Below are 6,000 nucleotides of genomic sequence, written 5' to 3' on the forward strand. Positions count from 1 at the left end.
GCAGTTTTGGAACATTGTGTTTGTACCGTGGATCCAGAAGGGTATAAACCCAGTAATTGGTGTTGTCCAGAATGCGCACAATGCGTGGGTCGCGTTCAATGCAGTCCTAGGCCGAAGAGGTCATAGCCTAGGGTCACAAAACCTGTTTATTTGGGCAATTTCAATGGTGGCGAGTCTGACGTACATAAATCGCAGCAATGGCCGTTAGCAACGTCTGAATCTCACGAAATGTCTCATGCAGGTAGAAATTGGTAAAATCCCCCATAGGATTTCATTGCCTCCCTATTTAACTTTCCAAAATCTCACATCTTTTCAAAGGGCAATGGCTCAGCAGTACCAAATTTTCTAGCATTGTAGGGACCCTTAGGGGGATCATGACTGGTGAGTTTTGCCACTGCTGAGCCATTGCCCTTTGAAATGGTGTGAGATTTTGGAACGGTAAATAGGAGGCCCAATGAAAGCCTATGGGGGATTTTACCAATTTTGGACCCCTGTACCTGTCACTACCATTGAAATAGCCCAAATAAACAGGTTTTTGTGACCCTAGGCTATGACCTCTTCGGCCTAGGGGCCCGAAACTCACCAGTCATGTTCCCCCTAAGGGTCCCTACAATGCTAGAAAATTTGGTACTGCTGAGCCATTGCCCTTTGAAAAGATTTGAGATTTTGGAAAGTGAAATAGGGAGGCAATGAAATCCTATGGGGGATTTTACCAATTTTGGACCCCTGTAACTCTGGTTTGCAGAGATGTAGGGACCCCATCTTTGGAATCCAAGTCTAACAATATGTCTTCTACCTGCATGAGACATTTCGTGAGATTCAGACTTTGCTAAAGGCCATTGCTGAGATTTATGTACGCCACCATCACTACCATTGAAATAGCCCAAATAAACAGGTTTTTGTGACCCTAGGCTATGACCTCTTTGGCCTAGGGGCCCGAAACTCACCAGTCATGTTCCCCCTAAGGGTCCCTACAATGCTAGAAAATTTGGTACTGCTGAGCCATTGCCCTTTGAAAAGATGTGAGATTTTGGAAAGTGAAATAGGGAGGCAATGAAATCCTATGGGGGATTTTACCAATTTTGGACCCCTGTAACTCTGGTTTGCAGAGATGTAGGGACCCCATCTTTGGAATCCAAGTCTAACAATATGTCTTCTACCTGCATGAGACATTTCGTGAGATTCAGACTTTGCTAACGGCCATTGCTGCGATTTATGTACGTCACCATCACTACCATTGAAATAGCCCAAATAAACAGGTTTTTGTGACCCTAGGCTATGACCTCTTTGGCCTAGGGGCCCGAAACTCACCAGTCATGTTCCCCCTAAGGGTCCCTACAATGCTAGAAAATTTGCCACTGCTGAGTAATTGCCCTTTGAAAAGATGTGAGATTTTGGAACTGTAAATAGGAGGCCCAATGAAAGCCTATGGGTGATTTTACCAAATTTGGAGCCCTGTAACTCTGGTTTGCAGAGAAGTAGGGAACCCATCTTTGGAGCCCAAGTCTAACAATATGTCTTCTACCTGCATGAGACATTTCGTGAGATTCAGACGTTGCTAACGGCCATTGCTGCGATTTATGTACGTCAGACTCGCCACCATTGAAATTGCCCAAATAAACAGGTTTTGTGACCCTAGGCTATGACCTCTTCGGCCTAGGACTGCATTGAACGCGACCCACGCATTGTGTGCATTCTGGACAACACCAATTACTGGGTTTATACCCTTCTGGATCCACGGTACAAGAACAATGTTCCAAAACTGCTTGAAGAAAGAGCCAGACAGGTCAAAATGGAAGAATACCAGCAGGCCCTTGTGGAGACTTTAGAGAGGAGATTGACATCCTCCCCCTCCTCTAGCCAGTTGTACGCCGACAGACTGACTTCCGCAAACCCAGGACGACCAGGAGGGCAGCAAACAACACAAGCCGCAGCTAGTGCCCAAAAGGGAATGGTATCGGCAGTGTCCTTGGAGTGGGAAAATTTTCTGACACCCATGCAGCAGCACACAGAACAGCAAGCGTGCAGATCCACCTCCAACACCGATCGCCTGAAGAAGATGGTCAAGGACTACATGTCAGATGGCGTAGCTGTGTTGAACAATCCATCTGCACCCTTCAACTATTGGGTATCGAAGCTAGACACCTGGCACAAACTGGCAATGTACGCAATAGAGGTGCTGGCTTGCCTGGCAGCCAGCGTTATGTCGGAACGCTGTTTCAGTGCTGCCGGAGGCATCGTCACAGATCGGCGGCGTATCCGCCTCTCCACAGAAAATGCAGACCGTCTGACTCAAATTAAAATGAATCAATCCTGGATTGGAAACGACTACGCAACACTCCCGGACCCCAACCAAGTAACATGAACAATGAACATCTGTGATGGGTTAGCGTTTCCGGTCCCTGTTTATTGAACCTCTCATCTGTATTACATTTATGACTGCATGGCGACAAAATGCAAATTGCTATCCGCACGCTTCTTGTCCTCATGCAAGGCCTGGGTTGTTGTGTCTCAAAGCGTGGCCTTCTCCTCCTGCGCCACCCTCCTCCTGTTCCATCACATGTGCTGCTGCTGGGTTAGCGTTACCGGTCCCTTTTCCTGGAACCTCTTATATGTATTACATTTATGACTGCATGCCGACAAAAAGCATGTTACCTGTGCAAAGAAAACAGACATTTCCCGCATTTAAAAGACAGTTTTCCCTTTGAAACTTTAAAATCGATTTTCTCAAAAACTATAAGCTCTTTTTGCTAAATTTTTTTTCCTCTTGTACCCACTCCCAAGGTGCACATACCCTGTAAATTTGGGGTATGTAGCATGTAAGGAGGCTTTACAAAGCACAAAAGTTCGGGTCCCCATTGACTTCCATTATGTTCGGAGTTCAGGTCGAACACCCGAACATCGCGGCCATGTTCGGCCTGTTCGGCCCGAACCCGAACATCTAGATGTTCGCCCAACACTAGTTACAACACACTCAGGCAGGGAAACAATTGAAATCAGAGCTTTCTCCTTCTTTCACACACTTCATGTCAGTCAGCCCCAAGAGCCAGGCAACTGCAAGACCTCTGACCTCCTCTGACCTGGTGTAAAGATTGCAAAGATTACAGACTTCTGACTGAGCAATTGTACCTGGCCGCAGACAGCCTGCTGAGAGCTATGGTGTTAATTAGTAGAGGGAAGAGAGATCACAGGCACAGAGGATGGGGGTGACAGAGCAGAGGAGCTGTACTGTAGTGAATTGTGGAGGGAAGAATGTAGAACGGCAGCAGACAGACACACACAGCACGGACCTTTCTTCTTACCACTCAGTTGCTTCAATCCGTGTCCAGGAGGTAGCTAAGCAGAAGTTTGTGAGGAGGGTGGAGGGAGAGCTGAAGAGACATGCTGTTAAGTCCGTGCAGCTGCTGCTGGCTTGTGCCGAGATGCTGCTGTCTGCTCCCTCTCTATTCCGGTTACTTCCTGTATTAAGAAGCCCGCTGCCCTGCCTGCACACACATGCACAGATTTCAGGGTACCGGCACAGCACATGGCTGTAAATGGACAGGCGACATCTGGCATGTGGGGAATGTTGTGGAAGGCTCCCCACCCGCAGCAGTGCAGCACCCTTTGCATTTTCCCGCCCTAGTCCCGAGCTTTGGGGGCCTGCCTAGAAATCCGGACACTGACTCTCTGTAGGCTGAGGTGGAGGCTGAGCGTCTGTTTACCATGGCAATGGCGACGCTCAGCCTCAGAACCCGAACAGCGCTGCAGCAGGTCGGGCAGGAAGGTAGGTAAAAGAGCCGGATGACAAGCGCACATGCTGCTGGTGGGACTCCCTAGCAGCAGCAGCAGCAGGCATGCAAAAGTTAACGTAAGGATGTTGATGGGGCCCTTTAGGCCCTGGATGGGGCCCTAAGCTGGTGCTTGTTGTGCCTGGTGGATGATCCGGCCCTGGGTGTGCACCATCCCTAACTGAGCACTGCGAATGTAGCCTAAGGGCCTATATGGGCCTATATGTCTTATGTATCTTTTTTTTAATGCTATGCGGAAATTGATTTATGCATTTATTGCAAGTGGCAAAACACTGCTCTCCCTGGCTCTGCCCCCCCCCCCCACCACCTACATACAGAATGCAAAATAGAGTAACTAACCCCTCCCTCCTCTCCTGTATAAATCTGCATGTCATTGAATCTCCTGTGATTAGCTGCTGGGCCTTGTAGTCCATTCTGCATTTCTCACCAAAGTTTTGCACTGTGTCTGCCACTCGCTTTTGCCGATACTCGTTCTGCAAAAATACGACCGTGTGGTGAATCCTCCTTACTTGTCAATTGCCCATCGTGTGCATGATAAGTGCTTGTGAGGCCATGTGCACAGAGGCTGTTGGGTTTCCTGTGACAGCAGTAACACAATTCAACAGATCGGGACAGCGGTGCCGCATGTTATGCTCGCTTTGCATTGGCTACAACGAGAGTATACTGTAGAGTTGATGTAAAGTATGCTTTACATAGGCACTTGCCTACAGGCGCCTGATATGGGAAATGTGGCTCACTCCTCTCTCCGAGTGCCTCCCTCCCTCCTTCCCTATGCAGAGCTCCGACCAGAGTGTGAATGAGAGGTTCCTAACCGGGGTCTCTGCATTTCACTGGTGAGATCTCCCTTCAGCCTGGGCACCTCTAGCTACTTAATACTGAGTGCACCTCTGGCTACCTAATACTATGGGGCACCTCTAGCTACTTAATACTGAGTGTACCTCTGGCTACCTAATACCTGGGGGCACCTCTAGCTACTTAATACTGAGTGTACCTCTGGCTACCTAATACTAAGGGGCATCTCTAGCTACTTAATACTGAGTGTACCTCTGGCTACCTAATACTAGGGGGCACCTCTAGCTATTTAATACTGACTGTACCTCTGGCTACCTAATACTAGGGGGCACCTCTAGCTACTTACTATTGAGCGTACCTCTGGCTACCTAATACTAGGGGGCACCTCTAGCTACCTAATACTGAGTATACCTCTGGCTACCTAATACTAGGAAGCACCTCTAGCTACTTAATACTGAGTGTACCTCTGGCTACCTAATACTAGGGGGCACCTCTAGCTACTTAATACTGAGTGTACCTCTGGCTACCTAATACTAGGGGGCACCTCTAGCTACCTAATACTGAGTGTATCTCTGGCTACCTAATACTAGGGGGCACCTCTAGCTACTTAATACTGAGTGTACCTCTGGCTACCTAATACTAGGGGGCACCTGTAGCTACTTAATACTGAGTGTACCTCTGGCTACCTAATACTAGGGGGCACCTCTAGCTACTTAATACTGAGGGTACCTCTGGCTACCTAATACTAGGGGGCACCTCTAGCTACTTAATACTGAGTGTACCTCTGGCTATCTAATACTAGGGGGCACCTCTAGCTACCTAATACTGGGGGTACCTCTGGCTACCTAATACTAAGGGGCACCTCTAGCTACTTCATACTGAGTGTACCTCTGGCTACCTAATACTAGGGGGCACCTCTAGCTACTTCATACTGAGTGTACCTCTGGCTACCTAATACTAGGGGGCACGTCTAGCTACTTAATACTGAGTGTACCTCTGGCTACCTAATACTAGGGGGCACCTCTAGCTACCTAATATTGAGTGTACCTCTGGCTACCTAATACTAGGGGGCACCTCTAGCTACTTATTACTGAGGGTACCTCTGGCTACCTAATACTAGGGGGCACCTCTAGCTACTTAATACTGAGTGTACCTCTGGCTACCTAATACTAGGGGGCACCTCTAGCTACCTAATACTGAGTGTACCTCTGGCTACCTAATACTAGGGGGCACCTGTAGCTACTAAATACTGAGTGTACCTCTGGCTACCTAATACTAGGGGGCACCTGTAGCTACTTAATACTGGGGGTACCTCTGGCTACCTAATACTAGGGGGCACCTGTAGCTACTTAATACTGAGTGTACCTCTGGCTACCTAATACTAGGGGGCACCTCTAGCTACTTATTACTGAGGGTA

The sequence above is a fragment of the Hyperolius riggenbachi genome, chromosome 4 (genome assembly GCF_040937935.1).
Source record: "Hyperolius riggenbachi isolate aHypRig1 chromosome 4, aHypRig1.pri, whole genome shotgun sequence".
NCBI classification, from domain to species: domain Eukaryota; kingdom Metazoa; phylum Chordata; class Amphibia; order Anura; family Hyperoliidae; genus Hyperolius; species Hyperolius riggenbachi.